Source organism: Mastigoproctus giganteus, chromosome 10 (genome assembly GCF_048544385.1).
Source record: "Mastigoproctus giganteus isolate SK-2022 chromosome 10, ASM4854438v1, whole genome shotgun sequence".
In the NCBI taxonomy this organism is placed as follows: Eukaryota; Metazoa; Arthropoda; class Arachnida; order Uropygi; family Thelyphonidae; genus Mastigoproctus; species Mastigoproctus giganteus.
The window spans coordinates 227,947,920-227,957,091 of record NC_143584.1 but is presented as its reverse complement, the minus strand read 5'-3'; positions in this window follow the sequence as shown (position 1 = coordinate 227,957,091).

Genomic DNA, 9,172 nt, shown 5'->3' with positions numbered 1-9,172 from the left:
CAAGTCTCCTATAAGTTGTCTAGTTTCCAAGCTGTGCAACCCACATGTTCGAAATCTTTCCTCATATGGACGCCCTTTTGCCGATCTCACCAGGGGAATTATTATTATTATTATTATTAGCTATATGGTACAAGGAAGCCTGAGGCTTATGCTGCACCAGCCAAGAAAAAAATATCCCCTAGTTACCCTGAGAGAGAGAGAGAGAGAGAGAGAAGTAGGAAGGAATCACCAAGAAAGAAAAGAATGATGATATCCAGCTCAAGGGCCTGGGTGTGCCAAGCCCATACTCACAGATGTGAGTCCCTGGGGTGAATTTACCCATCTTTGGACCCTTTCAAGAAGCTTGATGTGTTTTTTAGGTGCTCCATACTTGAACACAATATTCCAAGTGTGGTCTAACAATACGCTTATATAGTGGGATTATGACGTCCATATCTCTACTAGCAAACATTCGAAAAATCATCGATTGCACACCATGGGCCTTCCTTGCAACCTGTCTCAAAATGCTCAGAGAACTTCATGTCTGACCATATCGTAACTCCCAAGTCCCTTTCTTCCACTACTGAATTTAGTTCAACTCCACCAAGTGTATAAGTTATTTTGGGGTTACTGTTCCCCAGGTGTAAGACCTTGCACTTCTCTGGATTAAAGCTTTGCTTTAATCCAGAGAAGTGCATTAACTACTTTTAATCCAGAGAAGCACATTAATCAAATCATTTAACTACTCTACCAATGTTTACATCATCTGCATTTTTAGACATCCCATAAGTTTAAAAAATTGGGACAAAACAATCGTAAAGATGAAAAATTCGGAACAAAACATACCCTGAAGAAGAAAAAAAAGTGGGACATTTTCGTGACCAATGTAATTTTTTTTTATCTCCTTGGCTTTCCTAGAGCACTCTAATATTAGCAACGTTGATGTTATTTCATAAAACAGTGCCCAAATAGAAATGTACTTTTGTTTTTACTTCAAATAAAATTATTAGTCTATTAATTGCAGGCATACAGAAGTCCCAAACGAGGTACAATTACTACAATTTATATCAGAAAACATTAACTTGCAGGAACACAAAATCAAAATACGTTATACAAGGAAGAATGAATAATAAATCACAAAGAAAGGAGAAAAACTCGAGGAGGGAACTATTCTGAACATAGCATTTATTTCTCAACACGATGTACATGCTAAGTCTGATCCACCAACTCTATTTTGTTCTCGTAACATTTTCCAAAGAACCGAGGTATCGCGAAAGAATCGTCCAACATCTGCACCATGAAGCTCATCCATGAACTCTTCATTTCCCCATATTCATTGTGCGTATGTCCACGGCTGACTGAAACTTGTCATCTCACTCGTGAAACAAATGCAGGACTCCAGTGAATATTATATTGTGAACATTGTGTATTGAAAAATCTCCCGTGAGAAGTTCTTTGGAAGGAAAGTAACGCCGAGAGTAAAAAAGAATAATCCAATTTTTTTTTTTCTTTTTTGATGCCTGGGAAGCAATACTTGGGATGTGCTTATTCCAAGAGAGAGAGAGAGAGAGAGAGAGAGAGAGAGAGAGAGAGAGAGAGATTAGAAATCAGGATTTATTTTTTCAAGAGGTAGGATAGGACTGATCAAAAGGATTGAAATTAACTCAGTTATTATTACCCCGTTGGAGAATTACTTGGAGATTCGCATTTAAGGAATTGGTGGTGGATATGTGTATGTTCCCATAATACAGAGCATTATTATTAAAATAATTTCCAATAAATATTTCTCTTAATTTTTTTCATAAATGTTTGTCTTAAATATTTAGATGATTAATTTTTCTGGCAAAATAAAGAAGTTATTTAGTCAGGGCCATGTTAAACCTGGAGCCAAATACATCCGAGATAAAGATCAATGGGACCTTTTCATGAAGTTGAGAGGGACATCATTTTAATTAATAAATTTTCCAAATATATTCTGGGAATGCCACATAGGGTTACAGGAGATAAGGTAGAGAATGATAGAACATTACTGTGTTTAACTTGGGCCTCGAACCATGATTAACTCCAATGCGTTGACTACTCGTCTTTATCGTTAGCACTGAGGCTCGTATAAATCTTGGCTTGGCTCTGTGTTTCATAGAAATAATAAATAAAAAAATAATAGAAATAAATAATAACAATAGCAAATATAGAGTATACATGTAGAGTATGAAAAATTGGGTTGATAGAGAACAGTCTGATTTTAAAAGAAAAATGTAAGACATGAAAAAAAAAAAAAAAGAAAAAACACTAAACCCTTGTTAAAAATACAAGAAATTTCTACTCTCTTTGTAAGATTAAACTTGAGAAGGCAATTCTGCTCTTGCTGACCAAGCAACTCTAAAAAAAAAAATAAAATAAACTGAACTAAAACCATGACAGCGGTTTCAATTTTTATTTCAATTTATTTACCAAGTCAGTACAAATAGTAACGGAAATTTAACTGGTACACTTGTATTTGACATTCACAGTACCAACCAGGGTACTAACATGGAATGTAATATTATTACATTCCATGTCTGATACTGTTATAACATTACAAGACTTGGTAAATAAATTGAAATAAAAATTGAAACCGCTTTCTAGCATCATGTGCCTCTAGTAATGCTAATCTTCATCTGTTTTTCCAAGCCTATAGAGCTGGTGCTCTTTAGGCTTGGAAAAAGAGATGAAGATTAGCATTACTAGAGGAACATGATGCAAGAAAGCAAGCTTATACAGCACCAGCAACAAAAAAAAAAAAAAAACTCTTCTCATTTCACTGATCCATTCGTTCCAAATGTTTGTCTAGTTCTACCTTGCATTTATCTAAGCTATCAACTTCCACAACAACATATTGAATTTTGTGCCACCAATCAATTACCCGCTCGCTAAAGGCAAATTTCCGTACATCTATTCTAAAACTGTCTTTCTTCAGTTTGAATCTATGCCCCCTCAGTTAGGTAATCTGAGCAAGAGGAAGCAACTCATCAGCATTCAACTTGCTCAATACATTCAAGGCCTTATACGCCTCAATCAGATCGCCTTGCAAATGCCTAGTCTCCGTAAGCTGCAATTTGCAGAACTTAATCCTTTCTTCGTAAGAGCACCCCTTTGTTCCCTTCACCAGTCTTGTTGCCCTCCTCTGTACTCGTTCTAGCAACTTTACATCCTTCCTAAAATGAGGCTTCCAGACCTGTATGCAGTATTCAAAGTGTGGCCTGACCATTGCCTTATACAAGAGGATAATCACCTCCTTATCCCTGCTCGAAAAATTCCTGTATATCATTGACAAGACCCAATGCCTACTCTGGCAGCCTATCTGCACTGCTCAGAAAACTTCATATCTGAGTGCACAATTACCCCCCAGGTCTCTCTCATTCTCCGCTACCCTGAGTGTAGCACCACACAGTTGGTACATTTCTTTGGAGTTACTGCTACCCATCTGCAGTACTTTGCATTTGTCTGCAAAGAACTGCAGATGGATAGCATATCGTCTGCAACTTTGACATTAAGCTTGATATGCCTTCATCAATATCATTGATAAATATACAAAACAACAATGGGCCCAACGCAAAACCCTGAGGAGCACCACTAATAACATTAATCCACGTAGAGCAGTATCCATTGATTACCACTCTGTCTTCAGCCACTCAACCATCCTCTTATCCATTGTAGCAATTTGCCCTTAATGCCATGCTGCTCCAATTTGTAGAGTAGTCTTGCATGTGCAACAGTATCAAAAGCTTTCCAGAAATCTATTGATATATGTGATTGACTTAATTTTGAATTACTATTATAAAACTCGCGGCATTTGTTCCTTATACTACTAGTATTAATAGGACGAATCTTCCCAAACTTATTTTGGATTGATTATGAAATTGTAAAATTTGGAGAAAATCAGTGTTTATTGTTCAAAATTTTTATTTACACTGTGTAACGCTAGGAAATCGAAAATTAGCAAGCACCGATGTTAAGAACGTTGTTTTAACAATAATAATAATAATAATAAATAATAATAATAATAAATAAAACAGAATAAATTGTATCCAAAAAAAAAAAAAAATGCGACTAAGGCTATGATGCTTCAGCGCACAGAGTAGTAAGAAATATTACAACTCTGCAATTCAGGACAATTATTTACAGCTTTTTTTTTTTTTTTTTTTTTTTATTTTCCACTACCCCACAATATGAAGACCTCAGAGGAGTACTTATAACAAAAATAAGATACCTACCAAAAGGATTGGAATCCCATTTCATAGATACTGAGGATGAATATAGAGCATTATCCCAGTTCGCACAAGACCTCTTCATCAGGAGAAGGACATCAATCACCATCTACAATGACTGACATCAAGTACCACTATTGAGACACCAGCCAGCACAATGTAAAGGCTGCAACTAAAGATGAGGGACACAAGCACAAGGACCATGAGTAAAGAAACTTGAAACAATAGCTGCCAATAGCCATATGGCGATCTGAAGAGGGCACTATAGCCCCCTTCACCTTTATACCTACTTCCTTGGGGGGAGGGGGGACATTTTCGTCCTCCCCTCCTCTCCACCCTATATCTTCTGCTTTGGTGGGACATGGGCATGTCCCACTGAAAACTGAGGCTACCTACTCTATTGGCCCCATATTTCTGTCTTTCTCCCCCCAGCCTTCTGCCTCCCCCCTCTCTATCTATACGCTAGCGAAAGCCCTACATGCCAAAAACTTAACATATCTAAATTACCTTACGCCCATAACTTGGCCTAGCAAAACTAAGCGATTCTACCCCTACGTCGACGCGTTTCTTTCTTTTTTTTTTTTTTTTTTTTTTTTTTTTTTTAAGGTCCTAGCCGCCGAAATCTCAGGAAATTAAGTGGCAGGACCTGCCAGAGTGAAACAGACTACTGGGTTCCTGGTCTGCCTCCACGGGGCGTAAGTGGGGCAACGTTGGGCCTCAGTAGGGGCCCAGCGGCTAAATGACCAGATGAACAACGGTACAAGGCATCATACATATACAAAGTCCATACACTTTTAAATCTCTGGCTTTTCCAGTCAACTGGTTCACCCACAATGTAAACTACGCGGAGATGGGGGGAACCCCTGGTGCCGTTTGACCCTAAACACACTTTACATTTTACACTTTACCCCAAACCTGGCGCCTCTAGGCGATCTGCGCCGGGCACCCTGACCTGGCTCACCTCTTTAAAACATCTTCCCTCGAGTGGGGAGACGGTTTTCTGTTTCCCTCACCCTTTTTCTCCATGGGAATTTGGGCAGGTCTCACTGACCATATTGGGGTCACCTTCCTATAATCAAAAAAAAAAAAAACGACACTTTGCATTTTATCTCCTATTCATTCTCTGCAATAGATTGTCTAGTTCTTCCTTGAAGGATGTAGAGCAGCTGTAACAAGTACAGAAAAGAGCAATGACATTGGTAAGGGGATCAAAGGGGTGCTCTAACAAAGAAAGGCTTAAGTTCTGCAAATTGCAGCGTTTGTAGACTAGGCACCTGTGAGGTGGTCTGATTGAGGTGTATTTGAATAGTTTGAGCAAGCTATTCAAAACCTGATATTTCTTCATAAATATTATTGGTAAATATAAAAAACTACAGTGGGCCTCACACCGAACCGTGGGGGGCTCACCCGGGGAGTTAAGAGGTATAGTGTACTCATCTGTAGCACAGTTGGTATAATCACCAATAGCTCAAAAAAAAAAAAAAAAAATACCCCTATCACATGTATCTCACCTTTAATAGTTTGTCTAGTTCTTCCTTTAATTTATCCAATCTACCAACCTCTACGACACTAGTTGGAAGTTCTTTGCAACAATCAACTACCCAGTGGCTGAAGGAAAATTTTCACATATCTATCATGCAACCATTCCTCGGAAATTTACATTTGTGCCTCTATATGTGTAGCCCAGGCAAGAGGATGGATCCCATCAGCATTAAGTTTACTCAATCCATTCAACAATCTCGTTGCCATTCTCTGCACTCGTTCCAACTGATCCAGATCATCTTTCCTAAAATGAGGCTTCCAGATCTGTATTTAGTACTCAAGATAAGGCTGTCTGTCTTGGCAGCCTTTGTACACTCTCAGAGAACCTTTTTATACTCCGATCACCCTCTCTACAGGAAACCCTAGAGACCGCATACAATACACAAATACGTTAAATACACCAATCACCAGGTCAGTGGAGTTTACAAAAATTCATCAATACAAACGTTAATCGAATTTAGCAGTAATGGGCTGGAACCCAGGTACACTCAAAGAGCGCGTGCTATTGCACTCTCGTTCCTGGCCACCCTACTACTTTATCCGGGTCTTGCTTTCATTAACAGTTCATTGGACCTTTATTTAATACTTTGCACTCTATTTCCAGTTCAAATTGTGACCAACTGACTGCCGTATAACAAATCCTGGTGACTTCCTTATTTTTCCTTGGGATCAACCAAAATACCAAGGGCAAGAGCAATGCATAGGGATGAAACCCTCATCTTGAGTAGTTGTGGCTTATGGGTTAAGTGCTGTCGTGCATCAGAACTAATTCTTCGTTTACAGCGCCAGCATACGGAACAACCTTGGATGGCAGTATGTCTATACATGCGCACAGCTTAATTTCAGTCCATACTAGCAATCTACCTCCACTGAATTGGCTGTGTACGTACAAGGGTTGTTTCTCGTTTCTATTTCACGCTACACTATGATGTGGTGAGAATCGACTGAAAATTCTGCTTAGAGTCATCCACAAAAAGTTCAAGTAGAGTCAGTTAAAATACGACTTCGAATGTCGCCACATTCTTCAGGTCCAAAGATGTCAGAAATTCGATGGAACACACGCAGCATGTGTCTTCTTGCATAAAGTCCGTGTATGTGATTTCTGATGGTTTGGTTTGACACCGTTATCCCTGCCGGTACTGCACTGCATCGAAGTAACTGGGCAACGTTCGAGCATCGATTGCGGAACGCTCGTCATAAAAAAAATAGTACCGGAACGCTCGTTCTCCAGAAGACAATATGATAACGCCACATTGACTGTACACTAATTGAATCAGATTTCAGACTCATGGTTCATAGAACAACCAGTTCTAGCGTTCAGCTCATGGCGAATCAAAATGCAGCGTTCGCACTCATCACGGTATATGTCATTCGTTGAATCTCTTTATCTAACCTATTGTACTTTAGTAAGAAACGTTCAAGTTTCATTGCGAAATTTATACTTTTGCTTTTAAATAAATTTTTAAAGAAATCTATTAATTTTAAAGTATTACTAGTATTTATTAATATATATTTTTAGTAGCAATGAGTAAAATAGATATTTCTCCCTCCCCTTTGATTATGCCATTGTTTCATAATATTAGGTGTATAAATCTAATGATTTTCAATTATGACATTTAGAAAAAAGTATCGGAACGTTTTTCTGGTGCGTTCCAGCACGAATACACCATTGGAAACGAGTAGAAAGTTTCGAGAGAAAGAGGGGGCAGCGATCTTTCATTAGTGTTGATGATGATTTATGACTGTTCTCTATGTCTATGAATGGCCTGGGTTTCTTCGAACAGATTCTATAATCTTCCGATAACACTTGTATGTATGTCCTTACATTTGTTGTGCTCCTCAATAATTGGATTTTATTCAAGATCTAGACCAAACCCCCCGTGAATAAATTATTGCATAACTTCCATAAATTCTTGGTGAGTGATAGGAGACAAGTTTGGGGTTGTTTTGTGAAGGGGTTGCTAAGATATGAGTGATTTAAGATTTCAACGTTAATATTTTATGCTACAAGGTTTTTTCCCATAGACTTATAATGGAGACTGGAAATAAATGGAATGTTAGGCTTTGTGGTAGTGCTATTGGTTTCATCATTGCCTTCTATGGTGCAAGACAAGATGGCGGCATAACAACAACTTTTGGAGGGGAAAAATACTTTCCGTGGGAGTCACCATTATTGTTACCAGTGCCACCTATAAAAATGGAATAGATATAAACGTTAGATATATAAGCGTGAATATTTAAACCCCAATTGGGCTAAGATTTAGGTATGGACTTCAATTTCACAGTTAATATAAGAAATATAAAAGTTGGCTCTTTTGAGCTATTTTTGGACTAGTGTTTAAACTGCTTTATGGAGGGGAAAAATACTTTCCGTGGGAGTCACCATTATTGTTACCAGTGCCACCTATAAAAATGGAATAGATATAAACGTTAGATATATAAGCGTGAATATTTAAACCCCAATTGGGCTAAGATTTAGGTATGGACTTCAATTTCACAGTTAATATAAGAAATATAAAAGTTGGCTCTTTTGAGCTATTTTTGGACTAGTGTTTTGCTTTATCTCAGTGGCTATTGGTCCAATTCACCTCAAAGTTGGTATACCAAAACATCGTCATGTTACTTAATTTCTATAAGTTTCTCAGCGCTCCTTAGAACGAGCGTTTAAAAGTCAAGGCAGAGGAACTGCAAGTAAGAGCAAAACTTTTTAAGGAAGATCCTAAAGTTACGTCTTTTGCGGACGTTGTTAGAGATCACACTGGAATTTGGGCACAACGTCCTGCTGGTCGGACTCTCCCCTCAGGAGTTATTACTAAAGAACACAAGGGAGTGTCTGAATCTGAACCCAGAACTGCAGATTATGTTAACGCCAGGAACGAAAGTGTAGTTTGTAGTGATCCTAACAATATAATATTAAGGCATTCGCCTGACAGTCCAATAACTAGTGGCCAGGACGTCAAAAACAAGGTCACTGACACAATAAGGAAAGAGCATAGAAATATCAAGATTAAAAACATTAGATTGTTAAGAAACAATGGTGTTCTAGTCGAAAACTAATTCTACAGATGCAAAATCCATTTGCAATTCAACAACGCTGACTGGTGTTGCTCTAGCTATGGATAAAACCGGTTTGCAACGCCCCACGGTTATGATATACAATATCCACAAGGATTATTCCAAAGAGGGCATTGTAGAGGATCTCCACATTAAAAACTTGAAAGACCTTGGCTTTAGTTTTGAAGAGGTGAGGCAAGGAATCACGTTCAGATTCAGTTCTGGTGCAGGAAATCGTGTTACTAACTGGGTCATTGGATTAGCACCAAAAATATACAAGTATATAATGCAAAATGACCGTATTCTCTGAGTTTCTCCTCACACAGGTTTTGCCATTTTACAGTTTTTTC